The 18,437-nt window shown below is 43.3% G+C and overlaps 1 long non-coding RNA gene across 3 annotated transcripts in view; it reads right to left on the bottom strand.

The window, feature by feature from the left end:
• Nucleotides 1-1,518: 1,518 nt before the first annotated feature.
• LOC142665957 (uncharacterized) overlaps nt 1,519-18,437 on the bottom strand; it is a 56,025-nt gene continuing 39,106 nt past the window's right edge. For 2 of the 3 annotated variants that reach the window (XR_012851609.1, XR_012851612.1), the window contains exon 4: nt 1,519-1,630. This is a non-coding gene — a long non-coding RNA (uncharacterized LOC142665957). Of the gene's footprint in view, nt 1,631-8,318; nt 8,424-18,437 lie in introns of those variants that run through there. The other variant, XR_012851611.1, reaches the window with a different exon arrangement.

The raw sequence follows: 18,437 nt of genomic DNA, 5'->3' as shown, positions 1-18,437 counted from the left end.
ATGGACACCACCAGCGGCCGACAGAACCCATTGACTTTAATGAGTTCTGTTGGGGTGTCCGTAGTGCAGCATGCTGCACTATTGTTTCCGATGTTCTCGGCCGGATCTGTAATGTCGGCCCCTAATGGAGCCTAAGTCATGTGCGTTAGGGGTTCCGTTAGGGGCCTCCGTCGCGGATCTGGCAGAGATGACTGGAAACAATAGTGCAGCATGCTGCACTATTGTTTCGGGTAAAACCATGAACACCCTGACGGAAAGTCGACGGAACCTATTAAATTCAATGGGTTCCGTCGGCCGCCGGTGGTGTCCGCGGTGCAACGGAACCGTTGTTTCCAGTATTCCCTTGTTCTGCTCCTCTGACGAAGCAGAACAACAGAATGACCCAACACAGATGTGAATAAGGCCTAACACAATTTTTTTTTCCAAAGCTGGTCATTTTGCGCCACTTATCTTTGAATATCTTGAACCAAGGGGAAAGGAAAGACATCTGCAAAAAAAAGAAAAAATTTACAATTAAAATTTTTACTAAAGCAACGGCCCATTCAGAGACAGGCAGCAGCTTATTCAGTACTTTCAGACAGAAGAGAAGTGAAGCTGCTCCCACTCCAGTCCAGGCCTTGTCGTCCCATGACCTGTCCTCGGCTCCCAGCGGTGAATCCAGCACAGCAGGTCAGTCCTCCAGGCTCAGAGAACTTCCCCTCTCCTCACGCAGCTACGCTATTACATTGAGGAGGTCAGTAAAAGAAAGGGCTCGCGCATGAGGGTGTGGCGTGCGCGTGAGGGAGGGGTGGGCGGGGCTCAAGAGGGCAGGTCGGTCGGGCCTCATTGGCAGCAGTCATTTGCAGGGGTACCCCATGACTTTAATTTGGTAAAAAAATGGGTTCCTGCAATGTGAAACTGGTCGGGCAGAGAGGCTATAATTAGCGGCGGGCCGGCGGCACGCAGTAGCAGCGGCTAGCGGGCCCCTCTTTTGGTTATATTTGGTCCGGGCCTCTGACAGCAGTACCCCTAGTACTGCCCTGATGGCGGCCCTGCACATAGGGATAGATTAAGGTAGTGTGATTTTACAGCTGTCCTTGCGGACCCAAAAGTCGCCATGGAGTCCAGCACAGGGGTTCAAGACAGTTGCATGCGAGTTCATGAGACTACCATGACTGCAACCGCAATGGTCTCCTATGCAATGTAAATTGCAAGCAACCTGCAATTTTACGGCAACCATTAAAGGACCAAAAATTTCCATAAACCCAATCCTTAGCTCGTTCCTGCACGTCACCATTGACTTTTACCATATTGTAAAAAATGGAGGTATTGTGATTTCCAGTTGCTCTTGCGCTACCAAAACTCGCCATGGAGTCCTGCTCAGGGGTTCTAGACAGTTGCTGGCAATGGTTTCCTATGGAATATAAATCGCAAGCAACCGTGCGACAGTAGCAAAACTATCAATTACACATAGATATAATCTACATAAACAATTTGTAAGTAATTTAGATAACGAATGGGGTTTGACCCGACCTCCTAAGTGTATGGACATCTTTATTCTTCTCATAGCCATGGTCTACATATGTGATCCAGATGTAGTAAAAATGTAGAGTGATCCATAATCTTCCGGTTTGAGAACAAAGAGCAAAATCTGTAAAAAAACAAAAAGCCACTTAAAAGCTATAAAATGTCACAGCAACAAGAAGTGAAAGCACAGAGGTGAGCTGAGCAGGTGTGGGGAGAACAAAGACTGGGTGGGGAGGATTGTGAGCCCATTTTATATACATAATCTATACACTTCTTAAAGGGACAGTTTACACTTCATTCTATGGATAGATGTTAACCAAATCCCAGTGCTAGATGATGACATTAGCTGCGTAATCCCAGGAGTTGGGCATGATGTCACTTTAATATTATTTAAATCCTATAACTTTTCTCCCCCTTGAGATGTTCTTTAGAGGGATTGCATGAGATTAGAAAAAAAAGTCATTTTTTCCCCCTCTAGAATCAGCGCCACTCTTGTCCGTGGCTGTGTCTGGTATTGCAGAGATGTAAGATCAGACACAGCCCATGGACAAGAGTGGCACTGTTTATTTAAAAAGATAGGAAAAAGGGTTATCTAGGACTTTTCAAAATGGCCAGAAGACAGGGGATGGTGTAAAATAATAAATTTATATAGCAGATACTGACTCCCTGAAGTTACCCCCTGGTTCAGCGCTGAGGCCCCGTTCTCTGCCGCTCCAGTCCCAGAAGCTCCTTCAGTGGTCACGTGCTGCTGCAGCCAATCGCTGGCCTCAGCGGTGATTCTGCCATGAACGGCACTTGACCGTTGCAGGAGCTTCCCGGACCGGGAGCCTTAGCGCTGGAGCGGGGGGCACTTCAAGAAGTAAGTATCTGCTAGTTTACTACTTTATACCATCCCCTGCCCTGTTGCCGATATTTAAAAGTCCTGAATAACCCCTTTAAATAATATCTGTATAGAGATTGTAAAATTATGCTCATAGATATGCATAGTATATTATGGGGCAGTTATTTTCAGGGAAGATATGGGTAACTTGAAGCTGCTAGGCCCCAATGCAAAATCTGTGACAGCCCCCCACCTACTATGTGCCATTTATAAAATATTGGTGCCGTACATTGACCTTTGAGCCCCCTCATGCCCCAGGGCCTGGGTGTCACTGCCACTTCGGCACTCCCTACAACTACACCCCTGTAAAGATGGAAAGCTTCACCACAACCAATTTTGGGAAATTGGGACGCTAGTCTTAATAAATTCCCCCCTTTATTTTTGCAATTTTGTCTGCTGTTCTTGTTTGCTACTCTGCTATGCTGCAACAGATAGGACGCAGTTACATGCAGCAGATTGTGTGCGACTGAAAATACAATCACATTCAGATGAATGGAACTGATTTCCAGTTGCAGAATTTTTGCAACGTGTGCAGGAGGCCTTAGACCTTGTTCACACAGTGCAGATTTCGCATGCATTTCTTAGTCCAAAACCAGAATTGGATCCAGTTGAGCAGATCTATAAGGCCTTTCTTTATATAGTAATTTTATTTAGGGTCCGTTCCTGGTTTTGGCTTAAAAAATACATGCAAAATCTGCATCAAATCGGCACAAAGCCTAACTCCAATACCCCTTTTAGGGGTCTGGTTCCTGGATACTAGACCATGACATTTCTCAGCAAAAGGGATATTCTGTTTTATATACAGTGCACTCGCTTTTGGGCCCCATCAGGTGTCCAGGGGGCCATACAGCGGTTCCAATAGAATTCACTAGCTTCTGGTTATTAGGATATGCCCCCATCTAGAGATATTTAAGGCCATTTTACACGAGTCAATGATTGGGCGTTCATATGAAGGCTGGTTTCCTATTCTTGCCCTGTGTAATCATCGGCCGATCATATCGTTTATGCAGAATTAAATATTATCGTTGGCAGCACATCCCCCTGTTTAAACAGAGTTGTGCTGCCGACATGACAGAAATGTATGAGGACGAGTGATCGTAGCAACGATTGATCGTCCACATACATTACTGATCATAGCTTCTTGTGAAAGGAGCAAACGAGCGCCGATCAACAAGCTGTCTCGCTGATCGGTGCTCATTTATCACGGCCCATAATGGAACCTTAGCCAAACATGAGGAAAACATGTTATCGAAGACATCAAGACTAAAGTCAATTACTAATATGTCACTTCCCTCCTAGAAGAAGCTACCTGAGAAAAAACCTTTCTTCAGTAGCGGTGATTTCATTAGGGTCACCTCCGGCCTGAAGGCTGTGAGAACCAGTGGAGACTGAGGTGTAACTATAAGGGGTGCAGAGGGGGCCCAAAGGGCTCTCTGCCATATGAGAAGCCAATACTATTATGAATGACACATGGTATATGGGGGGCCCTGTTACAGACTTTGCTTTAGGGCCCAGGAGCTTCACGTCACGCCTCTGCATGGGGATGTACTGGTATGAGTGATACGGTGAGGGGCAGATGTAACGTGATGACAGTAAATGAGCTCTGAAAACATGTTTTTCTGCACAGAACGTCATTTCTGTTACCACAAACTGAGGAGTTTCTCAGATCAGCAATTTATCTAATGCACATATGATGTGACATGTTGATGGTTCAGCGTCTGTGCTCCATTAGATTCTTTGAGATCTCGGCCTAAACCCCTTCCCACCGCAGCCATTTTTCGGTTTTTCATTTTCGCTTTTTCCTTCCCACTTTCCAAATGCTAACTTTTTTATATTACAATCTTTCTATCCGTTTTCGCGGGATGAGTTGTCGTTGTTTCTTTATGGAATGGGAGAAAAAACTGCGATTCCTTCATGTTTTTATAGGTTTCGTTTCGATGGCGTTCACCTTTTGGTAAAAGCATGTTAACTTTATTCTGCGGGTCAATACAATTACAAATAAGGCGAAACCAATTGTATATAGTTTTTTGTTTTACTACTTTTACAAAGAAAGAACTGATTGTTAAAAAATATTAAAAAATTGTCCTAACTTTTTTTTTCCTTCAGTTGGTTAAGCTGTGTGAGGGTTGTTTTTTGTGGGATGAGCTGTAGTTTTTATTGGACATGTGACTTTTTGATCTCTTTTTAATCCATTTATTATGGGGGTTTAGGTAACAAAAAAAACCAAACAATTCTGGCATTTTATTATTTTATTTTATCTGTTTTTGCGTTGACTGTGCGGGTGTACTAGTTTAGACTTTTACAAAATTTACAAAAGTTTTTTTTTTCTTTTTGCATTACTTTAGGGAAAAATGTTCCCCTAGGGGATTTGAGCAAGCAATTGTTATTTTGCTTGCACAATATACTGCAATACTTATGTATTTCAGCATATTGTGTTTTTGGCCGGCTCCCATTAAGCCCTGCCACAAAGAGGGTTGACTTCCATGACAACAATCGGCACCTCACGATCTCGTCATTGGGAGGGGGACTATGGGCTGACATAGTGGGTCGACCTCCTCTCTAACGACTTAGGTGGCTATTGACAGCGGCATCTAAGTGGTAAAATTGCTGGGATTGGAGTTATTTCCCACCCCAGTCATTGTAGTGACGTGTCGGCCCGCTCCATTCTCACCATTCCCGGCTACGACACAGCTATACGTCAAATGTTGGGAAGGGTTTAAACAACCAAGAACAATGTGAACATTTATTACTAATGTTGTCGCAGCGCAGGTTGCCAGTCATTAACATGTTTCGGGAACGATGCTCGCGCATGTGAAGTCAATGTTTTCCCCATTTAAATCAATGGGGATGCAAAACGTGCAACAGAAAGCCAAGTGTTGCAACTTTTGGGGCGTATTCGCAGCATTTACAAGGCAAAAATCGCAACGCCGGAAGAAAACAAACTTACCCAGAACGCCCTCGTTCTTCCTGCAGTCCGGTCTGCTGGGATGTCGTTGTATCCCATGTGACTGCTACAGCCAATCACAGGCATTCAGGGAGGCCGGAGCAGATGTCAGAGGAGGGAGATGGTAAGTATGCGTGCTTAATTATGCAGCGGAATTCCCGTCCGAAAAAACGCACCACAGTTTAGTGCGATTTTTTTGACTGAAATTCTTGCGGGTCCCAGGTCAGATACGCTGCGTGGTTTTTATGCAGCCTATCCGTCCTGTGGGCCCCCGGCCTTAGGCCTGATTTACACGAGCGTGTGCGTTTTGCGCACGCAAAAAATGCGGCGTTTTGCGTGCGCAAAAGGCATTTAACAGCTGCGTGTGTCATCAGTGTATGATGCGCGGCTGCGAGATTTTCTCGCAGCCGCCATCATTTTGATACTCCGTTTGGATGTTTGTAAACAGAAAAGCACGTGGTGCTTTTCTGTTTACATTCAGAGAATGGCAGCTGCTGCGCGAACCACGCAGTTCGCACGGAAGTGCTTCCGTGCGACCTGCGTGGTTTTCACGCACCCATTGACTTCAATGGGTGCGTGATGCGCAAAAAACGCAGAAATATAGAATATGACGTGAGTTTTACAAAGCGGACTCACACTGCGCAAAACTCACGGACTGTCTGCACTGCCCCATAGCCTAATATAGGTGCGTACGACACGTGTGAAAATATATATATTACGCTCGTCTAAATGATGCCTTATAGTGATTTGTAATGCTGCTATTTTTTAAGTCAACGTTTGAATAAAGGTGTAAAACATTTTTTTTTATTATTGTTGAGTACTGCAACCTGCATTGTGACCGTTTGGAAATAATAGCTGATATATGTAAATGGAAGGTGAACCAGTCATTAGCGGCGGTTGTTTGTAGTGACCATCACTCCACAAGTTTATATATACAGCATACATAACGCTTAATGTGAACAACATCTTATATAAACACGGGAAAGATCTTCTATCTCTTGTATAATGGGAAAGGGGTGAGGGGGGTGAATTTATGTAGTATATGGCCTCTATGGATATATCCAATGTCTTTATGGATGAGGGCTACCTAAATCACCAAAATGTTGTTTTTTTCTCCCTATACAGTTAACTTTATTAACATGACAACATCACCTAGAGACAGGCAGCCATTTTATACAAGTGAATAAAGGCACAGTGACGTAGCCGTTCATCATTATTCCACCGTTAGTCCTATTCACGTATCCCGTGGATGTGTCCTCTATGTTGCCCCACCACATGTGTCATGTAACCTTACTGATAACCGAATGCTAGGGTCATATGATGTATACACGGGGGGGAGGTCACATGACTGACGCCATGTTAGCTATAATCAGTTGGCTCTTGGATGCATTAGACCGGACAAATTTGTGGCTATAACATCCTACTGTAGAGAGACCGGGGCCCGCTGCACCGATATAAGAAAGGTATGCGAGCAGAATTGATAATACATGTATATTAGAAAACTGTATAACTTCCTATTCTATAAATAGGTTAAAAAAATAAAAAGCAGACGACCTCTTTAACTGGATAAGGTTAGGTCCTTCCAACGTATACATATAAAAGTGGCGTAGCTATAAGTTGCCGTTTACGACTAGGCCATGAAGCCCAGGAGGCCCTTGGTTCCACGCACCACATCTGTCGACAGTTTATTAGTAACTGGGGCCTATGTCTTTTAATATAGGCAACACTACGCGTGCCCCTGTTACCACAGTAACGCCTCCATATACTTAGGGTCCATTCAGATGTTGAGGTGAGTACAGGGGCATTGCTAGGGTCTTAAAAGATCAGGGGCATAAGCCCCGAGACATATATTTACCACCACCCCAAGAAATAAATACATGTTTACATACAGTACATATCGGAGATAGCATATCTATAAGACTAAGGCTCCTACAGCTACATTGGAATTGGATGCATTGTCTCAGCAGACAGTATCACACATGATAGGCTTAGATACATGGTCCAGCAGACAGTATCACACATGATAGACTTAGATATAGTGCCCCAGCATTCTGTATCACACATGATAGACTTAGATACATGGCCCCAGCAGACAGTATCACACATGATAGACTTAGATACATGGCCCCAGCAGACAGTATCACACATGATAGGCTTAGATACATGGCCCCAGCAGACAGTATCACACATAATAGCCTTAGATACATGGCCCAGCAGACAGTATCACACATGATAGACTTAGATACAGGGCCCCTGCAGTAAGTATCCTTCTACTAACATACGTCCACCCGCCCCCCCAAAAAAAAGTGTGTGTGTGTATGTATGTAATTGCTTTGCTTTGTTATGTGTTACCAATTTTTTGGTGTGTTTGTGTTTTTTACAGGTTCGGATGTTGGACTACTTCGGATTCCAGGACTACTTCGATGACGGCTTTTTTTATTCTCAATAAAATGGTTAAGGAGGGATGTGTGTTTTTTTATTTAAATAAAATATTTTTTCTATGTCCTTGTATTTTTAACAACTTTATTACTACCGCCTTAGTAATGGCCGCTGGCTGATTGACAACGTCCATTGCTAAGGCGGGGCTTAGTGTTAGCCGGTGCAGAGGCTAACACTAACCCCCTTTATTACCCTGGTACCCACCCAGTGGCGGATTAAGTAGACCATGGGCCCTGGGCTGTTACCCAAACTTGGGCCCCCCTTCCTCACCGTAACTATTTTTAACACTACCTTTTTGGGCAAGCATTAACAGTGTTACGATTCCCCTTGTCACAGCGCGGTGTCCCTACATACTGACAGGATCACACTGTGCAGGGACACAACCTCCTGACAAGGGAAATTGTCTATCAGTCCTGGACTGCAGAAAGACTTTTTGTGAAATACAAGGATTTCCTATAATAAACATGTCAGGAAATGTGACAGATTCTCTATAAATCTAGTGACTCACAGGTGACGACGTCTCAGATTCTAGTAGTTTTTTTCCTCTTTTCTTCTCCATCCGGTCCAGCGCTCATGACAACTTCTCCCGGCCATGACTCATTTCTGCAGAATTTGCCACTTAGACGTCTCCTCACTTTTCCAACATTTCCACACCTATAAACGAAAATAAAGTTATCATGGTGCCACATACTGTGCCCCTAAATATAATAGCACCAAACACTGCGCGCCTGAATATAATAATACCACACACTGTAAAACACCACATACACACAGCCCCCTGTACATAGTGCCACACACAGCCCCTGTAGATATTACACACCCCCATAGATATCGCCATACACAGCCCCCTCTATATATCACACATCCCCCTCGTAGAGCGTTACACACAGCCCCCTATAGATAGTGCCATACAGCCCTCCCCCTCTTGTAAATAGCACCAAAAAGCCCCCCCTATAAAGAGCGCCACACACATACCACTGTGGATAGCACTACACAGCCCCCCCTTGTATATAGTGCCACACAGCGCTCCCCCTTGTATATAGTGCCACACAGCGCTCCCCCTTGTATATAGTGCCTCACAGCGCTCCCCCTTGTATATAGTGCCACACAGCGCTCCCCCTTGTATAAAGTGCCTCACAGCGCTCCCCCTTGTATATAGTACCTCACAGTGCTCCCCCTTGTATATTGTGCCACACAGCGCTCCCCCTTGTATATAGTGCCTCACAGCGCTCCCCCTTGTATATAGTGCCTCACAGCGCTCCCCCTTGTATATAGTGCCACACAGCGCTCCCTTGTATATAGTGCCACACAGCGCTCCCCCTTGTATATAGTGCCTCACAGCGCTCCCCCTTGTATATAGTGCCTCACAGCGCTCCCCCTTGTATATAGTGCCTCACAGCGCTCCCCCTTGTATATAGTGCCTCACAGCGCTCCCCCTTGTATATAGTGCCTCACAGCGCTCCCCCTTGTATATAGTGCCACAATGCTATGTACACATTTAAAAACGTTATATTATAATTATATATATATATATATATAGTATGTGTGTGTATCAGTGTGATTGATTGATTTTATTAAAAAATATTTTTACTTTTTGAGATACGGCTGCTTTGTATCCTGTATCCGTCAGGTCAGCAGGACTGACAGGATCAGTGACACGCAGGATCCACCTCAAATCTATCACATCTAAGATTATAATTTAGCGCAGGGCCCGTTTCACTGATCCCGTCAGTCCTGCTGACCTGACGGATACAGGATACAAAGCAGCTGTATCTCAAAAAGTGAAAATATTTTTTAATAAAACGTAATTACAAAGTTGCACCAAACACACATTTTTATTTAAAAAAAATAAAACCAACGTGATTTTTGCGACGTTTTTTCCGTAGACAATGCAGGTTTCGTTTTTTATCATTTTTATGCACACCTTTTTTGCTATTTTAGAATTTTTATTCATAAAGTTTGAAAATAATAGTAAAAAAATAAGCTTTTTTACGTTTGAGCTATTTTTTTTTGGTAATAACATAGTTTTACCCTAAAATAGACCTTTTATTTGTGATCGCCATTGTCTACCGTAAACTTTAATATATTACATGTCTATATTAGGCTAATTGAGTCAGCGCTAGCGTTACAACAATGATTGTCGGGGGGAACGTTTTTTTTGGGGTGGGTATTTTATGTGTATTTATTATTTAATTTTTTTTTGCACTTTACTATTTTTTTATTACTATGGTCTGTCCCTTAAAGGTCAAAAAAGACCTTTGGGGAACTTTATATATTTTTTTCTTTGTTTTACAGCATGTTTTTCCACTGTAACTGGGGCTGCACAGCAGCCCCAGTTACAGGGGAAATCAGCCCTCTCACAGTGACGATTGTCACTAATAGGGCTGTGCTGGGTCTAGTAAGACCCAGCAGCAGTCTGCCACTAACGGCACCCGGCGATCATGTGACCAGTCACATGATCACCGGGAGGAATAGAGACAGCGCCGCTGCTGCTGTCTCTATTCCTGTACACAGCGTTCATTGAACGCTGTGTAAAAGAGATCAGAGAAGACAGAAGCAGCGAAAGCTGCTCCTATCTTCTCCTCAGGGTCCCCGGCAGTCACTGACAGCCGGAGACCCGACATTCAGCTGCCCGATCGCGCGGGCAGCAAGTTAAAACCCGAGCCGTAGAACGTCTATGGCTCGGGTTTTAAGGACCCGTCCCTGACCGCTGGCCGTAAAAATACAGCCAGCGGTAGGGAACCAGTTGGGCAGGAGGATAAGCCTGTACTGACCTCAGTGCCGGTGACCACCCGCCCGGCTCTTCTCTTGCTGCTTTGGAGTAACAGAACAGCCGTCCGTCGCTGTTCTGTTACTCAATGGCGGCGGCCCGCACTTGTCAGGGAGGCGTGTCCTACCTATTTCCCGGCCAATTCCCTGCTCCTCCTCATCTTCGGCCGTTAGCAGCGCTAGCGCGCTGAATAGATTTAGGAGATGATGTGCGTTTCGGGCTGCCATGGGCCCCCTGGGAGCCTCGGGCCCCGGGCGGCCGCCCGAAACGCCCATATGATAATCCGCCACTGTACCCACCGCCACCAGGGGTGCCGGGAAGAGCCGAGTACGATCCAGTACCCGACCATCTGCAGTGACGGCTGGGCACTGGGGCGGCCGCAGGCTGGTATTATTAGGCTGAGAAAGGTCAAAAACAGGGCCCTTCACACCCTGGTAATGCTAGGCTGCTGCTGCTATGTTGTATCTGGCTGGTTATGAAAAATGGGGGGACCACACAACGTTTATTCCATTTAAAAAAAAAAAATGATGTGGGGTCCCCCCATTTTTGATAACTAGCCAGACACAACACAGCAGCAGCCTAGCATTACCAGGGTGGGAAGTCCAACGACCAAACCTGTAAAAAAACACACATAAAAAGCGGCCGCGGTCGATGAGACCCCTGTAGCGGCAGTCGCCCGGGGTTCCGGAACCCGGGCCAAAGATCCGGGGCTTGGGCCCCAGATGTCCGGTGCTAGTTACACCCCTGGGTGTGTATATGTTTTTCATTCGTTGGGGCAAAACATGTCTGTAATTTTGAGCGAGCCTTTAGCTATGCCCCTGACAACTAACGTGCCCTTAGATTATTATTATCCAGACATATGCCAAGAGAGCCCATTTTGGCTCGTATACTAGGCTTTTCAGTACAACTGTGCAAAAAAGTGCATCGCACTGCATTGGGTTTTTAAATCTGAGTCAATGGCAGACGTCTGTATGGTGGACAGTCCCACCGAATGTACTGTCCGAACAATATATACAGTAAATGTAGCCGAATAACATTTTCCTTGCCACTGGGATTCTATTATTTGGATGGCAAGAATTATGTATTCTGCAGCCAAATACCACATCATGATGTCACAATTAGTTGTGTACAATCCTAAAATCAGCTCTGCTACATAAGTATTTTACAGGGGATGACGTTAATGTGACAATACAAAAAGTTAGCACTCATAATTCTGCATTGCCTCATGAAGCTTTTCTGATGTCCTGTAGTGGCAGCTTTAAAAGCTTGTAAATAAAATAATAAGAACCACCACATACTAATAACATAAAATCTTAAACTATATTAATATTTTTAGACTTTTTTTTTTCATGCGGTCATTAGTATGACACCTGCTATGCACACGAGCTTCTTGGGGTTAGTCTCTTTACATGTAAACAGCAACGTGATCAGGTCCCATCCCTTTTAAAAGGGAAGCATAATAAGATGGGGGAGGGGGAGTTTTTATGCGTTTACGCAACACAGGTGCTGAGGTATATTGTGGGTTTGTGATTTAGAGCTTTTTCACTTCAGTCTTTTGTGTTATTTTTTTTTCCATTTAATCAGTGATGTCATGTAAAGTCAACAATTCGAAGGTCTAATTTTAGTTTTACTGCGAGAGTACTAACCAGACAACGCAATTGTTATCGCCTATATGATTTATGTATCATTCTTTTAATAGGACATGGATAGTGGAGGGATGAAAAACTTGTTAGATTGTTGCTCCGGAGGAGAATGCCTTCTTTACCATGAAGAAAATGCGCATAGATCTCTACATATGCCCGTGACTAAATGGAACAAGGGAGTATTGATAAGGTGATGACAATAGTGGCACATACCCCTTAGTGCTGAGCTGGCAGATTTCTCAAATATGACAATAACCTAATCTGAGCAGGAACCAAAAAAATCCAAAATGTCAGATTACGTTTTTGACCAACATTTGCCTTTAGTTGAGGTCTGACTCGGCCAGGCCACAACCACTTTTTTCCACTGTTCAGGTTTTGTGGCATTTTTGCTCTTCTTTGAGCAAAATCGCAGCATACACCCTTAATTCTGATAGTGTTTTTGGGTGGAAAAGGTGGCAATCCTAGGTCTGACAGTCTTGTGTCACGAAAAAGGCAGACTGTAGGCAACAGCGGAATGGTGGACTTTTGGCCCCGGTCAACCTTGACTTGAAAAAAAAAAAAAAAGATGTTACCAGCTGGGAAGAGGATCTCCTGTACATATAAACACACTGGGCAGACTATGTCGGGGACTATGCCTGGCCTGTAGCTCCTGATAAGTGGTACTACTGTTGGCATGACGTCTGGTATGACTGACACTATGCTGTTTTATTGGAACTACTATTAGTACTATGACTGGTGCCAAGCGTTACTTGGGCCCATCAGAGGAGATGATTCCGAGGGCCCACTCTCCATCTATATAGAACATGTACATGACCACTTTTCATTTCATCATAGTCCTTGTTGTTATCATTGTATACACAGGTCATATCATCAATAAGTGCTAATAGGTAATTTGGGCATCATCCCATAAGAAATAGACTCTAGTGGCAAGTGATTGGCTCCAAATGAGGTTGTCTTCTCCTGGACATTTAAGGCCCATTATTGTCTTAAAGCCTGGGCCCTCTGGAGGATCCTCTGGTCATCTGGTTGGCCAGTTTGACCCGATCTATACTATATGGGCAACATCCCAATTAAATAAATGCAGACTTGTTGATGTGATCGTAATTATAACTATTATCCTACATTGCTAATGTGTTCATGTTATGGACATATACTGTATGACTTAAAATCTATAGGATTTCTTTTTGTTCATCTTAACTGACTGATTCTTGGTTAAATTGTTAAGGCCGGCAACCTGGGTTCATATTGATATATAGACTTCGAGTCACTCAGTATATCCAACAATTTGCCTTGCGTCTTCTCTAACCTCCCATCCCATGTACTGGATTATCAGAAATTGATTGTAAAATGAAACGCTCAAAGGGCCAGTTTCAAGAAGACAACCACTTTCCATATGCCCCATTAGGGGGAACCCACTCTAACAAACAGCAGCTCTTGCTGGGGTGGACTAAGCATGTCCTTTTAATACACGACCAGCCATTCCTTTAAATGGACCACACGTAATACAATATTTCATCTTCATCGGACCGGTTTCAGTTTACATAGGGGTTGTCTTGATTAAATTATTCAGGTACATGGAAAAATATGGTTCTCTCAACATGCGCCATGTTTATCTACTTTTGCATCTTTTTGGGAAAATACTGGCAATGCTGATATAGTTGACAACTTTTTGTAACACATTTACCACTGCACTGCCCCATATCCACTCATAAAGGACACAAATAGGACTCCTTAGACAGCCTAGACCTTTTGTACAGGGATCCCTGACTAGACATGAGTCTATAACTCTAATGATGCAGGAAAAGTTTTTAGTTTTTTTTATAGATGGGGTCCTATTTAATTTAGACTGTCCTTTACCCGAGGCAAAGATTCAGGTTGCTTCCGTAGCACCATAGCCAGAATTGCTTGCTGGTGCCTCCACTGTACCCAGCACCTTGGACACATGCCCTGCCAGCTGCAGATCTAGTGGATCCCTGTAGATCTTTATGCTTTTTGAAAACTTTTATTGAAAATCACCTGCCTAATATTTGAAATTTGGATTTATCTAAACCCGTACTGGTTCTCTTAATCTAATTGGAGAACGATCATTACATGAACTACAAATTCTAGCATTTTTTCACATCTGTTCTTCTCAATAGTAGAATAGTCTCAATGGTATATATGGGACCCGTACTGTTCACAGTACTTTTTATTTACACACCCCTTCCATCCTGCTCAGACAGGAAGGAAGCTGGTTAACCAAACAGGCAGAGTAAGACCTGTCAGGCAGATCAATTATTATTGTAAGAATAGAAAATTAAAATGGAATAGAATAGTTTAATGTGGCTTAAAATCCAATAAAAAAAATTAAACAAATTTGAGGTTTAATGAATTGAGGGTACATCTCACCAGTAGTAAATCTTAGACAGTTTGAATAACTACACCAGAAGGCAATATACATAATACAGATGGAAGGTTAAAAGGGTTGTCCACTACCGGACAACTGATGACCTAGCAACCAGATATGTCATCAGTACACGATCGGTGGCGGTCCAACACCCGGATCCTGCACCGATCAGCTGCGACGCCTGCTTCCGGCACCGGACATCCATGCCAGAAGCAGTTGACTCCGGTCATGGAATAGCAGCCAAGCAGTACTGCAGCTCAGCTCCTATTCAAGTGAATGGGAGCAGAGCTGCAGCTCAGCAGCACGGCCGCTATGTAATGTACAGAGCCAACTGCTTCCGGCTCCATACATTGCATACTGTGCAATGAAATCTTGTGCCCGGAGGCAGCCGAAGCAGTTGATCGGTGCGGGGTCTGGGTGTTGGACTCCTACCGATGGGATACTGATTACCTATCCGGCGGATAGGTCAGCAGTTGTCCGGTAGTGGACGACCCCTTTAATGCTAAATATATAATAGAGCACCCTAGTGGCTGGTACGCAATGCAGCTGAAAATGTACTGACTAATATATAAAATAGGATTCAATTGATACATTCTACAGATAACATTCTATTGACCAATATACAACGCATAGAGCATTCTAATGACTGATACAATCTACAATATATGAAGCCTTACTGAACAAAGTACAATGCAGAGGACATTCTAGTGATTGATCCTCTACAGATGGAACATTTCTGACCAATATACATCATGGAACTGATACACAATACAGATGGAACTTTACTGACCAATATACAATGCAGAGAGCATTCTAGTGATTGATACACTCTACAGATGGAAATTTACTGACTATATAATACAACACAGAGAATATTCTAGTGATTGATACACTCTACAGATGGAACTTTACTGACTATATAATACAACGCAGAGAGCATTCTAGTGAGTGACTCATACATTTTAGAGATCTGACCATTTTGCAACACAGAGAGCATTCTGCTGGCTGATACACAATACAGAGAACCTTACTAACAAATATACAATGCAGAGGGTATTCTAATGGCTGATACACATTACAGATGGAACATTTCTGACCAATATACATCATGGAATTGATACATAATACAGATGAAACTTTGCTGACCAATATACAACGCAGAAAGCATTTTAGTGAGTGACTCATATGTTTTAGAGATCTGACCATTTTACAATGCAGAGAGCATTCTACTGACTGATACACAATACACAGAACTTTACAATACACAATGCCGAGGTCATTCTAGAGGCTGATATAACCTACAGATTAAACCATACTGACCAATATACAATACAATGGTCATTCTAATGGCTGATACACATTACAGATGGAACCTTAATGATCAATCTAAAACTGTAAATTTTTGGCCGATACAGCGAGCGCCAATTAACGAGACAGCTCGTTGGTCGTCGCTCGTCTGCTCCTGTCACAAGGAGCTATGTATGGGGACGAGCGGTCGTTACTCCGATCGCTCGTTCCCATAAATTATTATCATGTTTACATAGGGAGATGTGCTGCTGATAATGATAGTATTTTCCATTTTTAAAACTATACGATCAGCAGATGAACAAGCGTTTGCCCGATAAATGCCCAGTGTATAACCCCCTTAACTTCTACACTAAAGGTCCTATGGCCAGTGCAACGAGGGCCGATCAACGAGAAAGCTCGTTGATCGGGGCTCGCTTGCTTCTGTCACAAGGAGCTATGGATGGGGATGAGCACTTGTCACTCCGATCGCTCGTTCCCATACATTATTATGATGTCGGCCGTGAGTCTCCCAGTTTACGCAGGAGATGTGCTGCCGACAATGATAATATTTCACTTTTTTTAAAACGATACGATCAGCAGATGATCGAGTGTTTGCTCGTTCATTTGCTGATCGCTGCCCTTTTTACACAGGGAAATTATCAGCAACGAGCGTTCTATGAACGATCATTTGCCCGATAATTGGCCCGTGTAAAAGGGCCTTTAATCTTGCTTTACAATATATTATTAATTCTCAGAGCATTCTAGCAGGCAATACAGATTGCTCTGTGTCTATGCCAAAGTGACACATTGTTGTGGATTTTGGGTGTCTGACCGATAGGGACTATGTAGTAGGGTCCTGTCTGAACTTTGGTTATATACTTACATCGTAAACGAGTGGCTTGCGTAAATAAAAATGCAAAAAAATTGCAAAAGGTGCTTTGGTATCTATTTTGTTGCAGTAGACATCACCAGTGATATCTTTCCACTAACCCTACTGTCTGGTATGATGCATGTGACTGCGTATATTTAGCCCTAACCACACAACCGCATTAGGAACTGACACTATCTGGCTGCTACTGATAAGCATTACTATGCTTTTATGTTTGCCAATTTGCTGACATTAGCTACTGTAGATGGTAAGGAACTGATTATTTGATTATGGGAAATGATTTTATTCATCCTCCAGCTTTACCAAAAAGTATGTATAGTAGAGAACGTTGTTTCTAAAACCCCTTCATAAATGCAGACATATTGTATGTGCTAGGTCTACGTTTTTATATAGATATGGAGCTGGGATATGTGATCTATAGGTGGTCTCTTAATAATATTGGCCCTTTTATGGGTTTCCAGTTATCTTTATATTTAATGACCGATTGAGACCAATGGATACTGGTTCCATCAGTTAAGACAAGGATATGGCTTGTTGACAAATATTGGATATGTCTTATGCAGGTAAGTTGGTGCGATTACGGCTTTACAACTTTCCCATCTACCGGTCTGGATATACATACTTACAAAGGAGACATCCAATGGAGACCCAAGCGTCAATCCCTCTCTATAAAAACCACATGTACTGTTAGGGCTCATGGACAGGTGTTGTCCAACTGGACCAGAAATAGGAAATTTTTAAAAAGTTAAATATATTTACTGTTAAAAATTTCCTCCTACGCTGCTGCTTGCTGATGGTCTCTGTCTAGCCTGTATATACACTGGTCCTCAAAAAGACAAGAGCATGGAAGAAGCACTCACGAAAAAAAAGTGAAGTTTATTCACCAATTTGTTGGGTGAATAAACGTCACTTTTTTTTCGTGAGTGCTGCTTCCATGCTCTTGTCTTTTTGTTATACATCGTATGGGGAGAAGTCACTCCTATCATTTGAAGCTTAGCACCGACCATTTATTTGGTAATTTGCACTTGTGCTGCTCCTACCTGCCTTACTATTTTGTACACTGGTCCTCAGTAACTTTGCGCCTTTAGTGATGTAACATCGGGTGCCTGTTGCTGCAAACTGCTGTGACATTTTATCCATCGGACCATCTTAAGTGGCAGCTATCTTCTCTACATCTGCCCCACAAGTAGGTGAAGTCAATACCTTCCAGTCTATAGCCTAGGGGACTAAAGTGTGACCATTTCTACAGACAGACATTTTTGGTGCCTATAGGATTTGTCCATCTTAAACCTGCTAGAAGTTATGCTTGTACATTTATTCTTAGGTTAAGGAATAAGTCCTGCCCAGACTAAGAGCAATTTTAATTTGTCCTTTGTCATAAGAATGGGTTAATTCTACAAATACAACTATATGCCAGAGATTGAAATTGTAGAGATCCGATCCTACAAGGGCATACGTACCATAGAGGAAGGGAGAAGGGGCCAAGCCCTGGTTGATACCGTCCCCTTTGGGTAACCCAAGGGTCATGGAAAGAGAAACAAAGGCAAGGGCTTTAAAGGAGCGGTTAGCCTGCCCCTCAATATTCAGTATTGGGAGTAAGTTGGCATGACCTAAACTGTGTATCAAGAGGTGCAAGAGGGGGAAGGTGTAAAAGCTGCAGTGGAGGTAGAAGCAAGAGAAACCGATTTACTTG

Source organism: Rhinoderma darwinii, chromosome 13 (genome assembly GCF_050947455.1).
Source record: "Rhinoderma darwinii isolate aRhiDar2 chromosome 13, aRhiDar2.hap1, whole genome shotgun sequence".
NCBI classification, from domain to species: Eukaryota; Metazoa; Chordata; class Amphibia; order Anura; family Rhinodermatidae; genus Rhinoderma; species Rhinoderma darwinii.
This window is presented reverse-complemented; position numbering and strand designations above follow the sequence as displayed.